A 15,631-nucleotide genomic window follows, 5' to 3' on the forward strand; every position below is an offset into this window, starting at 1 on the left:
TATTGAAAACTTCCACTGCAATGCAAGAGCAAGGCTCTGAAAGATAATTGGTATTGTGTCCACTCATATTCAAGCAGAAAATCAAGAAAAAAAAATAATTGCACTCATACAGAGCATTTCACTAAAAGTCTGTGTCTAATGACCGTGGTGAACACACAGCAGGGACACTAGAAAGAGGAGATATCTTTATACCCTTCATCTTTGAAGAGGCCTTTTGACACCAACTATGATTCAAGTTACGAAAGTAGTCTTCTGAGAAGTTATACCCCAATAAATGTGTCATTGATGAGTAGGTTGTGTATGAAGCATTTGTCATAACATACATATTCTGCCTAATTATTAATAGAAAGAGTATTTTCTCTGAGTTGTTTTCCTATACTAATTAACATACTTCCATATTTTAAGACTTTGTTTAACAATTCAAATATTCAGTATAATAGCATGTTCTATTCTGCATTGAGTCCAGATGAACCATCGAGTTAATGCAAATGACACTGGACTTACATATTATTGTATGCCCCAAATTAGACATGGGGTATTTTTCTTCCATTTTACACATTTGTTACACGATTCTGTGGTTATGGAACAAATGTGTTGCTATAAAAGTGTTAGGGTATATGCTTCTTATTCTGGGAAGCATAACTCAAAACGACTACATGAAATATATAGCATTAGAGCAAGATATTCTTTAAAGCACCCACCCTGAAAACCTCAATTGCTTTCAGAAATCTCTGTCTCAGGAATCAAACTTTGACCTTTTAGGTTTGACCACCTTTCTGCAGCTAACACAAAGGCAGCAATAATAACTGATGAGGTGTGAATATATATTAGCAATCACATTTTCTCAAAGTAACGCCCCCGCCCCCCCCTCCCCCCCTGATATTCTCCATTTAAAACATTAAGAATGTTTTTTCAGGCTCTTATGAAATAGATCATGCTGGTATTCCGAGCACTTGGGATCTAAATGCAGGAGATCTGTGCATTCATGAAATTTTCTGCAACGTCTACTCCCAAATGCTAAAATGTTGTAGCTAAAAACACACACATTTCCACCATTCTTTAACATTTCAATTCTCTCTGTTTAGTCAGGGAACTGACAATTTAACTAAGAGCCTGCTGGGAAGCTTGAGATTCTAAACAAAATGGTCAGAAAAACTGAATATACTAATCAAAACTGCTGAGATTCAATTTCTGGAACTGTCACAGATATCTCTTAATCTCAGCAAACATTTGCATGGACTGACTTCCCCGTATTCACAAATAAGGAATGCATTTGTAGATCTACTGCTCGTACTTGGGAAGAAGTACATCTAGATTTTAATAGCACATTCTAAAACCTCAGTATCATAGTATTTCTCTGCTGCTTTTGGAATGCTTTTTGGAATAGAGGAGAGGATCTCAACTGATCCTGAGATTTACTTTGAAGTTGGAAATAACTGCAAGCATGTTGTATGGGTATTGGTCTTCCATGACAGAGAGTGAACTGCCATGTCTGCCATCTTGATGGGCTTTGAGCACAAGAGTTATTGAATATCCTACACAGTTTGTGGAGTTCCTGTTTATCTCATGCTTTCAGGCTTTACTTTTGTGCTGCTGGACTTTTTCTGTGCTTGGGAGATTTTAACATTTTTCATGAAAAATGCATTCAAGATGTTGGTATGTGTGCATATATATATACAAACAAACATATATGTGTCTGTCTGTATATCTATCTATTTATCAAAACACAGGGAAGCAATTAGATACAACATAAAATTCAAGCATATATTTTACCTTATGATTTTTAAACCCATGTATACTTTTGGTAGTCTTGTCTCATTATTCCTTAAATGATTCTAATTCTATCTCTGACTGTTTAAAAAGAAGATAGAAAATCAATGCACACTTAAAGGCAATCAGGCCCTCAAAGAGGATAGAAAGATTATTTGCATTTCAGTTAGCATTGTCTCATCTTTTTCCAGCTTTCTCCATTTCTGAAATGTTGACAGACTTTATTGCAAGCCTAGAATCATAAATCAGTAATATATCCAAGTCCTCTAAAATTACAGTAATGTAGTATAGTAATGTAGAATCAGAACTGAAAAGGAAATCTTTTGGATTGGAAGACTTCTGGAAAAGTAATCCTAAAAATAGGTTACATTATCAAATTGCCACTACAGAAGTGAAAAATGATGGGAGAGTATTCTCAGATTGGTAAGCAGAAATTTTGCTATTGTCTTTACAGAAGTCATTTTCTTTTCAGTCAGTTTTTGTTACAAAAATTAGGGTCATTCTTAAAGATTACATATATTTTTCTTTAAGTCATTTGATATTATTATTTTATATATATATAGAGAGAAAACCTTTAATCCTGTGAAAAATCATCTATTTCTTAGAGAGTTTGTTGTGTCAAAAAGTGAGAGCTGTTGAGAGAACTGTTATACAGTTTGATATGGCTTAATGCTTTTTTCTTATACATTCTCATTGTGTCAAATGAGCATCTGAACTACCTACATAGCATTTGGTCTTTCTCACAAGGTCCATTTTTTTTTTTATTCTTCTTTTTGGTGCAGACATTTCAGTCAAATGAATTGCTGATGTTACTTACCTTAGAAGGTAGTCAGAGACTTTAGTCAAAAAGGGTGCAACACAAGAATGTATTTTTGCTAATTGAGAGACTTTTTAGTAGTCAGACAAATGGAAGCTGTCCCTTTAGACATAGCTGGCCCCTCTTAAGGGATGTGCTTGCTGTTGATTTAGCTGTGTAAGTCTTTGGAGTGGAGAAAATCAGCCTATCAAAGTCCGGCTTGAAAAAGAAATTGCTATTCCAAAACCAAGCCTTGGCATTGAAGGCGTGACTGAAATAACATTAAGTGAGGCAGGGACATGGACTGTAGGCTCAAAGAAAGTAAGAGAGCTGAGTATAAAGACTGTCATCACAGACAGATTCATGGGAATCACTGTTGTGAGCTCCAGTTGCTTGGATGGTTTATCCTGCAACATAATTTCATATACAAGGTCTAAAGGGAGAAAGTAGAGAGGCTCATGTGAATTCACAGATAGCGTTACTGAAATGATTGGTTCATTCAGCTATAATGGGGAGACCAGGTTCTTTTTGTCATAAGCCTAATTACTTTAACCATCTGCCATGAATGCCTTAGCATTTCACCAGTTTTAGGATGAAAAAATTTTTATGTGGAGTTCTACTACTTTCTCAATAGAGTAGGAGACACATCAATGACAAGACCACCAGCTAAAATAATCTAAGTATGACTAAATTCATCATAAATTTATGTGCCAGTAGTAGCTATGAATTTGAGGAACAATATTCCTAAACTGAGTAATCCTGCTGTCCAATGTAGGATGCAGATTAAATGACCAAGTTTATTTCCCAGTTGGGAACACCAAATAGGCAATGAAAAAAATACACAGACACAGACACAGATTTCTAGGTTGGAAGAGACCTCAAGATCATCGAGTCCAACCTCCAACCTAACACTAAGTACTCCACTAAACCATATCGCTAAGCTCTACATCTAAACGTCTTTTAAAGACCTCCAGGGATGGTGACTCCACCACCTCCCTGGGCAGCCCGTTCCAATGCTTAATAACTCTTTCGGTAAAGAAGTACTTCCTAACATCCAACCTAAAACTCCCCTGTCGCAACTTTCGCCCATTCCCCCTTGTCCTGTCACCAGGCACGTGGGAGAACAGACCAACCCCCACCTCACTACAGCCTCCTTTAAGGTAACTGTAGAGAGCGATAAGGTCTCCCCTGAGCCTCCTCTTCTCCAGGCTGAACAATCCCAGCTCCCTCAGCCGCTCCTCGTAAGACTTGTTCTCCAGACCCCTCACCAGCTTGGTCGCCCTTCTCTGGACTCGCTCGAGCACGTCCATGTCCTTCCTGTAGCGAGGGGCCCAAAACTGAACACAGTACTCGAGGTGCGGCCTCACTAGAGCCGAGTACAGGGGGACAATCACTTCCCTAGACCTGCTGGCCACACTGCTTCTTATACAGACCAGGATGCTGTTGGCCTTCTTGGCCACCTGAGCACACTGCTGGCTCATATTTAGCCGACTATCAACCAATACTCCCAGGTCCTTCTCGGCCAGGCAGCTTTCCAGCCATCTCCCAGCCTGTAGCTCTGCTTGGGGTTGTTGTGCCCCAGGTGCAGGACCCAGCACTTGGCCTTGTTGAACTTCATACAGTTGACCTCAGCCCATCGCTCCAGCCTATCCAGATCCTCCTGCAGAGCCTTCCTGCCCTCGAGCAGATCGACACACGCACTTAGCTTGGTGTCATCTGCAAACTTACTGAGGGTGCACTGGACGCCCTCATCCAGATCATCGATAAAGATATTAAAGAGGACCGGCCCCAGTACCGAGCCCTGGGGGACACCACTTGTGACCAGCCTCCAACCAGATTTGACTCCATTCACCACAACTCTCTGGGCCCGGCTATCCAGCCAGTTTCTAACCCAGCGAAGCGTACGCCAGTCCAAGCCCCGAGCAGCCAGTTTCTTGAGGAGAATGTTGTGGGGAACGGTGTCAAAAGCCTTACTGAGGTCAAGGTAAACCACATCCACAGCCCTTCCCTCATCCACCAAGCGCGTCACTTTGTCATAGAAGGAGATCAGGTTCGTCAAGCAGGACCTGCCTTTCATAAACCCATGCTGACTGGGCCTGATCGCCTGCTTGCCCTGCAAGTGCCGCGTGATGACCCTCAAGATAATCTGCTCCATGAGCTTTCCTGGCACTGAGGTCAAACTGACAGGCCTATAGTTCCGCGGGTCTGCCCTCCGGCCCTTCTTATAGCTGGGCGTCACATTGGCTAGCCGCCAGTCAACTGGGACCTCCCCCGATAGCCAGGACTGCCGATAAATGATGGAAAGCGGCTCGGCCAGCTCCTCAGCCAGTTCTTTCAGTACCCTCGGGTGCATCCCATCCAGCCCCATCGACTTGCGCACATCCAAGCTCCTTAGCAGGTCGCCAACCATTTCCTCATGAATAGCGAAGGCCACATCCTGCTCCCCATCCCCTTCCGCCATCTCAGGGCACTGGGTATCCAGAGAACAACCGGTATTGCCGCTAAAGACTGAGGCAAAGGCGGCATTAAGCACCTCAGCCTTTTCCTCATCCTTAGTAACTAGGTTTCCCCTCGCATCCAGTAAAGGATGGAGATTCTCCTTAGTCCTCCGTTTCGCGTTGATATATTTGTAAAAGGATTTTTTGTTGTCTTTAACGGCAGTAGCCAGGTTGAGCTCCAGATGAGCTTTGGCCTTTCTAATTTTCTCCCTGCACAGCCTCTCTACATCCTTGTAGTCCTCCTCAGCGGCCCGCCCTTTTTTCCAAAGATTATAAACCCTCTTTTTTCTGCTAAGCACAAGCCGCAACTCTCTGTTGAGCCAGGCCGGTCTTCTTCCACGCCGGCTCGTCTTTGGGCACGTGGGGACGGACCGCTCCTGTGCCGTTAAGATTTCCTTCTTGAGGAGCGCCCAGCCTTCCTGGACTCCTCTGCCCTTCAGAACCGCCTCCCAAGGGACTCGGCCAACCAGCGTCCTGAGCAGCTCAAAGTCAGCCCTCCGGAAGTCCAAGACAGCAGTTTTACTGGTCCCCTTCCTGGCCTCGCCAAGAATAGAGAACTCTACCATTTTGTGGTCACTCTGTCCAAGACAGTTTCCGACCACCACATCTCCCACCAGTCCTTCTCTGTTTGTGAAGAGAAGGTTTAGCGGGGCACCACCCCTGGTAGGTTCACTGACCAGCTGCGTCAGGAAGCTATCTCCTACGCTCTCCAGAAACCTCCTAGACTGCTTTCTCCGTGCCGTGTTGTGTTTCCAGGATATATCCGGGAAGTTGAAGTCCCCCACGAGGACAAGCGCCGACAATTTTGCAACTTCTGTCAGTTGCCTATAAAACTCCTCATCCGTCTCCTCATCCTGGTTCGGCGGTCTATAACAGACCCTGACCAGGACGCTAGCCTTGCCGGCCTTCCCGCGGATCCTAACCCACAGGGATTCAACCTTATCATTCCCAGCCTGGAGTTCCACAACATCAAAAGATTCTCTAATGTAGAGAGCCACGCCACCACCCCCTCTGTGCTGCCTGTCCCTCCTGAAGAGCCGATAGCCAGGCATTGCAGCACTCCAGTCGTGGGAGCGGTCCCACCACGTCTCCGTGATGGCAACCAAGTCGTAGCCTTCCTGCTGCACGATGGCTTCCAGCTCCTCCTGTTTGTTACCCATGCTGCGTGCATTAGTGTAGATGCACTTCAGCTGGGCCATCGCCTTCTTCCCCAGCCTAGCCATTGTTTCCCCCGGCACGGCTCCAACAAGCCTTGTTTGAGCCCCGTCCCCATTCTTGCCTAGTTTAAAGCTCTCTCTATGAGCCCCGCCAGCTCCTGGCCTAGGATCCGTTTTCCCCTTGGAGACAGGGACCCGTCTGGGGCCATCAGGCCGGGTGCCAAGTAAAGCTCCCCATGGTGAAAAAACCCAAAATTTCTGTGCTGGCACCAGCCTCTGAGCCACCTATTAACCATGTGAGCTTTCCATGTCCTCTCCGTGCCTCTCCCTTCCCCCGTAGGGATAGACGAAAACACCACCTGCACTCCCGCTCCCTCCACCAATCGTCCCAGCCCCCTATAGTCCTGTTTGATAGCCTTCAGGCTTCTCTTTTCAAGATCATCACTGCCAGCCTGGACTATCAAAAGCGGGTAATAGTCAGAGGGGCGAACCAGGTTTGGAAGCTTCCTGGTAACGTCTCTGACCCTGGCCCCAGGGAGGCAGCAGACTTCCCTATGTGTGGGGTCAGGCTGACAAATAGGGCCCTCCGTTCCCCTGAGGAGGGAGTCGCCCACAACAATCACCCTTCTTTCTTTCTTGGTGGAAGCAGTCCTGAGGCGTGGAGTCAACTTCCTCACCTCAGGCATCCTCCTGGGTAGGCTTCCTTCCTCGTCCTCACCCACCGGTCTCTCAAGCTCCAGGGCCTCAAACCTATTGTTCAAGGGCACCTGGTAAGGCAGCGCCGGAAGGGGAGGGCATCTCCTGCGAGGTCGAGAAGGGACCTGTCTCCATTCCTCCTCAACTCGCATGTCCCCTCCCTCTGCCCGATGGCAACAGGGCAGGGGGTCCACCCCCCTTTGGGGCGTCTCACCCCGGTCCCTCTCCCTCCGGTCCTGCAGGGAGTCACTCCACCAGTCTATCTCCCGCTCGCACTCCCTGATATCCCTCAACCTCTGCACCTCCTCCTTGAGTTCCGCCACCATGCGGACCAGGTCGTCCACCTGCTCGCACCTCACGCAAGCAGTCCCTCTGCCTCCCGCCGATGGCAGCAAGAGGCTCAGACACTCCCCGCATCCGGAGACCTGAACCGCCGCATGTTTGGACGGGCAGTCGGTCTGGGTGTGTACTGACTTCCTAGAGAAAGCACCGTGCCTGGTGGAGACCATTGCAGCCCAGCTGACGGGAGAGTGCTGTTAGAGGAGGTGTCCCTATGGGCGGGTGTGAGCGCTCCGCCCTTCCTGCCTCCTGCCCGCCCTGCCCGCGCTAACTGCCTCGCTAACTGCCGCGTCACTCCCTGTTTGCCGTCCCTGTTAGCCGCGCTCCTGGTCGCTCGCGCTCCCTAAGGGCTGCCTTTGAACGGCCGGAGGGAGGAGCTGTCGCTGACGCTGCTGGCTCCGCCTACGCCTCGTCAGCCTCCCTCACGAGGGCTGCCGGTGCCTGGCGGCTCCCTCACGTAGGCTCGATGCCCGAAAAATAGCCCTGCCTGTCCCGATCCCGCGCTCCGCTGCAGCACGCGTCTGCCCCGGAGCCGGTCGCCTCGGCAAGTGGTACCTTACTAATACCTTACTAATTACTTACTAATACCTTACTAATACCTTACTAATTAATCACTGTACTGAACTGGAAATAGTAAGTCCCTAGTTAATAAGGACAAAGGAACACATCAAAGCTATTGATGTACAATTGTCATAAAGAGACGGGGTGTAACAATGTGTCTCATCAGACACAGCTTGTTTTCCTTTCCAAGTAGCCATGTTGGAGAGCAGGTGCTAGTGCTTAGGAAATCTCTGCAGTGGTAACAGTGACTCTGGCCTTTGGGACCAGGGGATGATTTTGTCATCCTGACATCTGAAACCCCTGAATGCACCCTTTGTCCCATTGCATCCTTTTCACAGGGCAGAAAATCAGGTTATGTGTCAAGCTCAGAGAAGTCGAGGAGGAGATGTGCTTAAATGACAACTATTCCAGCACCTGGATAAAAATGTGCACTGTGACCAGCCAACAAGACAGACGCTAGAGTATTTGCATCATTGTAATTCATTTGTGCTTTTCCAGAAAGCTGAACTGTACTCATCTTTTACATGCGTACCTACACTTTTTTTCAGTTAACAAAAATACCCTTTGATAATGTCAGCTTACTGATAGGTCCAAGGATAGAATTTCTTCTGCCTGTTTGACAGACCTGACTCTTTTGCACAAACTCATGCCTTGCCCAGCTATGCTTGGAGGCAGATACACTGCTGTGGGCTTCTTCAGTTCTGTTGATGGGTTCTGTGCCGCCAACACATTAATCTGTTTCTGTAGATAAATCAGGCACAAATAAAAGAGCATACGTCAAATCTTAATCGTGTTTCAGTATGGATCAACTGGTATTGCTAAAATAAGACCCCCTTCCCTCCTACACTAAATCTTCAGATACCATTTGAGTCTAAAGCAGTCACATATTTTTCACTTTGATGAATATTCCTGAAGGGAGAGCCAGCCATTTCCTCATTTGTTTAATTTTAATCACTGCAGCAAGCTTTATTGAGGCAAGGCATTGGAACAAGCTACCCCTGCTGGCATCCCACAGCAGCTGGTGCTTCTGACTGCAGAAGAATGTGAAGTACTTGGGGACTGGTGTGCTGCAGCTTGCACGGCCCCATGCAGAAACCACTGCCAGGTCTCTGTGCTTCACAGGGAATTTGCAGAGGCTGACCAGCTGGTTCCCTGAAAAAGCAAGGCAGGACAAAAGCCCACCAGCACCCTTGGAAAGCCAGCTGGCCTGTTTAGCCACTTGCAGAAGACACCAAAGCGTGCAGTAATCTGCTGAGCTGTCCCAGTAAAACGGGGTTTATCTGGTAGATTAATTTAGAGTGGTTTTAAGTGGTGTTGCCTTTTATATCTAAATCAATTGACCAACAAGTAAGAAAAAATAATGGTTTCCCTGCACCATTGTTCTTATTAAACCCTGTCACCAGGCTTGAAGACCTGCCCCGAATGTGAGGGTGGACCTGGTGAGGAAGCCCTCTGAATCCTACCAAGGCCATGGGTCTGTTGCAGATATGTGGTTTATATGGCCTTGGCAGTTTGTGTTTTCCTGCAGTCAGCTCCGGCTCTGTATCACAGAGGTGCATGGTATTATTGCTCCCTTACTCTGTAGTTCTCTATTGCAATAAAAAGTTTTTGAGAAACAGACTAAACTTTAAAAATGGTAGAATGCATTGAACAATGCCTGTTGAATGAACAAGTATAGTTGCAGTGTTTGTAGTGTATGGTAGTTGTATGTAGGTTATGCCATAACTGGAATATTTTGATGAGAAGAAGAAATCTTTATACCTACTAGGATTTAATAAGCAATTAAACATTAAACATTTTAAATGGAATGAAAGCCAGCAACCATCTCAGAAATAAAATAATAAAAAAAACACAACAACATATTTTCAGTGATTTAAAGATACTTAACATTGTTAAGAGTCTGTATTGCTGTTGTTCTTAGAGAAATTAAATTAGGATACTATTCAAGAATCAGAAACATAGGTGAAGAAATAGCCCTCTATTACAGACCTAAAGGTATATAAAGACATTATTGTTGGGATACTTAAGATTTTGCTTTAGGTTAAACAGGAAATGAAAAATTCTCTTGCTTTTCTTGTACAATTTTCATATATGAAAGATCTGGAGAACATCTACTGGAGTGTTGCTGTGCAACTGAGATAAGATATATCATTATATCCAGCTGCGTACTGAGAAAAGGTAAAAGCTAAAAGTTACAACAACCCCAAACTTCTGAAGGGTCATGTGTTCTGTGAGAACTTGCTCTAAAGCCCATTGTTGTCTTTCTGCTCCCTGCAATAGACTTTAGAATCAACCTGTACCGAGCATTGTAAAACCATCTGAAATCCTTCAGTGATGTAAATACTTTGTTAAAGTTCTCTTTCCTTCCATTGCTTGTTCAATCTGCACCTGATCTGCATTTTTATAATTTCTAAACTCTGGGAAGACCTTGATGCTTGTTTTTGATTCAATTTTTGCACGTCAACTATAAAAATTCTAAGAAATTCAGCTTCTGCATTGTTGCAGCGGGTGACGTAGTTCATTGGAGAAATGGGTTAAAATTAGGCTTCATAAAAATCTATTTTCATCTCATAGAATATCCTCTAGCTCATGTCTTTCTGTATTTCATAAACTGTCTATCTCTTCATGCTTAAAAAGCTGGCATTGTTTTGCTTAGCTTTGATCAAGACACGCTCATTCAGACCATGACAGCCTTAATTACATCCAGAGATATAGTAATAAGGCAGGCTTTTTCCTGCCTGATATACTTGGTATCGTATAGTAGACCATTGATCTAGATTTTAAAATATTATGTATTCTTTTGTTTGTAAAAAATGATTATTTAACTGATGGAGAATGAAGATTTTGTTTTGTTTTGTTTTGTTTTGCCTCTTAATGCTTCTGTATATTAACATTCTGAGATAAGCAGAGCTGTGTGGTACTTTCTTACTTTACGGTTAAAAATTATACATTCACTGCAAGAAGTCTTAGCTCACAATTCCAGGCTGCCCCATGTGACTTTTTATGACACGCGACTTGATAAGTTTATGGTGATCTTATCCGTGGTTAGTATTACTGACTATATTCCACCATTGTTATGGCTAAGACGTATTATCTGCAGGGTTTATAATAATGAAGCATTGTATTCTTTATTCCTATTTTTAGGAAAGCTGTAACTGCATGGGGAAAGGATTTTTTTGCTTATGCAAACACGTGATTGCCTGAGAGCTTTCTGAGCTCTGTCAGAAACCATAATAATAATTACTGTTTTTCACTAGTTCAGCTATCAATATAGGTATAACTCTCTCAATCTAGTCCAGTGGCATGAAAGAGATGGAAAATATATTTCTACTGTTTACAGATTTCCTGTAACAAATTATTGTTTTTTTGAATTGTCTCAGTACAAATATCCAAAAGTTTGTGGACTTTTGTCCACAAACAAAATATGTCATTTCTGTAGAAGTTTTCCCTCTGAATAAACATTTCTGTTCATCTCTTCTCACTCTTTGAGCAGTGCTTGAGCCTCAGCTCAAGAATGTATCTTGTTTTGCAGGTACATTTACTCCTGTAATGGCTCACAAGCTGCCTTATTATTATTATTATTATTATTATTATTATTATTTATTTATTTATTTATTTATTTATTCCTAAGTAGCCATCACACTTCACAGAATATGTGCTTTGGGAGGATGTGGGGCTTGATCCCAGTTACGATGTGTACAAGAGCTGGGCAGAGCTTTTATCCTGCCTGTGAACAACTGACAGGCAGGGAACCTGATCTGTGCTTAGAAATGATTGATTCAGCTTGCTTTCCACTTGAGGAGGCAAAACACACTTTGATTTTCTCTGAGGTAAAAAAAAAAAAAAAGTATGCAGAGGGTAATAAATTCCTATATGCTCACAAAATAAGTAAAAGAAGTGCTGAAATTTTTTAATCTTTTTTCCTGTCTTTCTGCTGGATAGAATACAGTGGTTCTATGCTTGCGCTTACCTTACAAATGCCTTGCCTTCTCACCTCCCTTTGTTACGTCTTTATGATCATTATTACTTCATTCATACTGCAGTAACACCCAGAGGCCTCACCAGTAGTTGACCTATTTTTCTGAGCATTATACAAATAGATAAGGAAGGAATAAGGACTTAGCTTAAAAAAGTAGACAGTTTGCAGGGTCTAAATTTAATTCTCCTTGTCACATAAAAATCTGGGAGCATGTGTGCAGTCTGTATTAAGAAGGAAAAAACATGAAAGTTTAAGATCCACTTTGGACTTGGTTGATAGTTCTGTGAAAGGATATGGCAAGAGATTTTGAGAACTTTATTTCCTGTATGGCTTGATAAGTTGCTTCCTACACACAATATAGAACAAGTGTACTGATAGATGGAATGACAATCTCTAGCTTTCTGTTGTCATCCCCATAATTCACACAAACCAACTACATATGTGTGCCTACTAGCCCTGTGAGTTGGCTGGAGATGCTAGAAGAGCTGGAGTCTTTACCTCACCTGCAGTGCCATAGTCCCATGGTACACAACACATACAACAGCTGGTAAAAACTGCTGTGTTTGGACCAGGTGAGTTGTCCTAACAGCACACCAAGTATGAAAACTTTCTTTAGTTTAGGATTTTAAGATTTCATTAATTTCAGTGACAACACAGAAACATTCCAGGACAGGACCATTCTGCAGCAGTGATTGGATTTATTGTTAAACATAACTTTACTGAAGAAATTAGGACACGCTGGGGAGAAATGAGCTTTCCTGCAGATATTCCCTGTAGGCTAGCTTTGGAACAAGGCTTTGCGTTATTTAAATAGAAGTTTAGGAACAAGAAGAAACTTCATAAGCACCTTTTTTGTTGTTGTTGACAAGCCATTATTCTGAATTTTTATTTTATTTTATTTTTATTTATTTTTAAAAATCTTTTAATTTGAGGTAGGGCTGGAAAGGTTGAGATGTTTTACATTACGTGAAGTTCTTCTGGCATTAAGCTAATCGGGAGACTAGGATTGGTTTACCCACTAGGTCATGGTAAATGAATGCAAATGCAAAGACCGTGTCAATTGTATCAATGGTGAAGGCAGTGCCACACAGGTTGTGAAAAACTAGAGGAGGGCAGGAAAAAATTTATTTTTCTAACAACCTATTTCCCATTTACAAGTTGTATCTGTTGAAGCTGAAAATGCTCCCCTTGTTTTGCCCGTTCCCTGCTGGCTGTCTCTCTTCTTTATTTGACAGATATTCAACGCTTGAGGCCTTAAGTTCAGATGAGTATTATTAACAGCAACTATTATGGTCCCCTGGGGATTAATTTTACTTTGTGTGTGTGTGTTTTCACAACAGTTTCAAGATGCTGGAATGCAGATATATTTCTGGAAAAAAAAAAAAAATAGTTTAGACGGGTTGATTCATTAACTACCCAGCAGGTTTTGATTGTTTTTCTAAAGTTAATTCCCAGTGAGTTTTTTCCCAGCAGAAGAATGCTACAGTAGCTCTTGCTATGAATGAAAGTAATAGTTTTCTTACAAAGAAATGAGTTAAATTTTAACTTTTTTTTTTTTTCCATATTCAGACTTTAACATATTTTTTTTTCAAGTCACTCAAAGAAAGATATATTAATCAAATAGTCATTTCCAAGATATCATTCATGCCATGTCCTGTTTCTCAAGAACTAAAGCCTCTGCATTTTCTGAGGAAATTAAAAGATTTTTTTGCCTTATTCAGAAGCAGTGTGGGTTTTCTCGTTCATGTTTGTTGGGTTTGGAAGGAGGCACGGGAATGGTTTGATTACTTGATTGCAGCTGACAAAGCAAAAAGACCTCTTTGTCCCTTCACTTCAAGATACTTCAAGCTGTGTGTGAACTCTGGTGGAATTCTGAACAGGTAAAACAACATATTATATGTGTTGCAGATGTACTAATACCAAGGTTTTCTGTGGTTATGGACTTTCTGAGCAGCAACTATGAAACAGAGATGACAACTATAAGCTTTTATTGGTGGTGGCATTTAAGCTGTGCTTGACGCTCTCAAAATGAAAAAAAAAATAGAGAAGTTCTATTTTCATACTCTCACTGAGGATTGAAATGCAGATTAGAATTTATTCTGTATTTATGGGTTGCACCTAAACAACACCTAATATAAATAACATTACAATGGTGTCTTTGATGACAGCAATCTTTAGGATGTCAGTTGCATGAAAGGCCACTATGCGCAATTGCAAAGACAGTTTTGATCCCAATTTTTAATTCACTGCTTTCATCTTAGGCAGTGTGTAACTTGGTGGGACAGAGTAAACTGTCCACAAAATATCTGGAACAGTTGCTCTTTGACAGTTGCTGACAAACTGACTGAGATACATTGCAAATCCTATCTTGCCCTCCCAAATTTCTCCCATGATTTACTGCTAGCTTAAAGCTACTTTATAATGAAGACTCACCTAGTTTTTTGAATGGCAGCTCAGAATTCTCTTTAAACAACACAATCCCTCCTCCCCCTATGCTGTAGGCTTCGCTAAATGACCCACCCACAAAGTACAGACATAGAACTGTAATTAATACTACTACTAATAAATAATTGCAGTATAATTGTTTTGAAATTAAACATTAACTGCAGTCTAATCAATTCCAGATTTTTTACATAACGAGTTTTACCTAGGAATGAAAAAGTGATTCAAGGAACAGTCTGAATGTCATCAGAACCACAGAATCACAGAATGGCCGAGGTTGGAAGGGACCTTTGAAGGTCATCTAGTTCAGCTCCCCTGGCGAGCAGGATCACCTAGAGCACATTGCGCAGGATGGCATCCAGGCGGGTTTTGAATATCTCCAGAGAAGGAGACTACACAACCTCTCTGAGCAACATGGTCCAGCACTCTGTCACCCTCACAGTAAAGAAGTGCCCTCTCATATTCAGATGGAACTTCCTTTGCTTCAGTTTGTGCCCGTTGCCTCTCCTCCTCTCACTGGGCATAACAGAAAAGAGACTGGCTCTATCTTCTTGACACCCTTCCCTCAGATACTTATACACATTGATTAGGTCTCCCCTCAGCTGTCTCTTCCAGGCTAAACAGGCCCAGTTCTCTCAGCCTGTCCTTGTACGACAGGTGCTCCAGTCCTCTAATCATCTTAGTAGCCCTCCTCTGGAGTCGCTCCAGTAGTTCTATGTCCCTCTTGTACTGAGGAGCCCAGAACTGGACACAAGACTCCAGGTGTGGCCTCACCAGGGCTGAGCAGAGGGGGACGATCACCTCCCTTGGCCTGCTGGCAACACTCTTCTGAATGCACCCCAGGATACCATAGGCCTTCTTAGCCACAAGGGCACATTGCTGACTCATGGTCAGCCTGCTGTCCACTAGGACTCCCAGCTTGGAATCAGTTGGAATAAGACTTGGAGTAAGATTTATCAGCTTGGCGTAAGGCTCATTGTATGGAGAGGGTAGTAAGGTCAGCCTTTAAAATCTTCAGTTTCTTCCAGTGTATGCTTGCTAACATGAACCACTGCTATTGCTATGGCATGGCATGATTGAACTTTTTTGACAATTACCTAGGATGCAATGTATTCCTTTTAATTAATTCTATCACTTGAGTTAAAGAGGTCATTCTCAAGTATATCTTTCTTCCAATAACACCTTGACAGACATTTTGTATCATTGCTGCCTAGAGTGATCTCTCTCTTGAGTTTTATACAAAACTCTTAAAGGAATTAAGAGAAAGATGACATCTTCTGAGTAGGCAAATTTAAGATTTCAATTGTTTAAGACTACCCCTCTTGTTTCTAAATATCAGATATTATGGATTCCCTCCCCTTTCCTTCCTTTCTCAATTTTCCTTCCCTTCCCT

This window comes from Cygnus atratus, chromosome Z, assembly GCF_013377495.2.
Source record: "Cygnus atratus isolate AKBS03 ecotype Queensland, Australia chromosome Z, CAtr_DNAZoo_HiC_assembly, whole genome shotgun sequence".
NCBI lineage: Eukaryota > Metazoa > Chordata > Aves > Anseriformes > Anatidae > Cygnus > Cygnus atratus.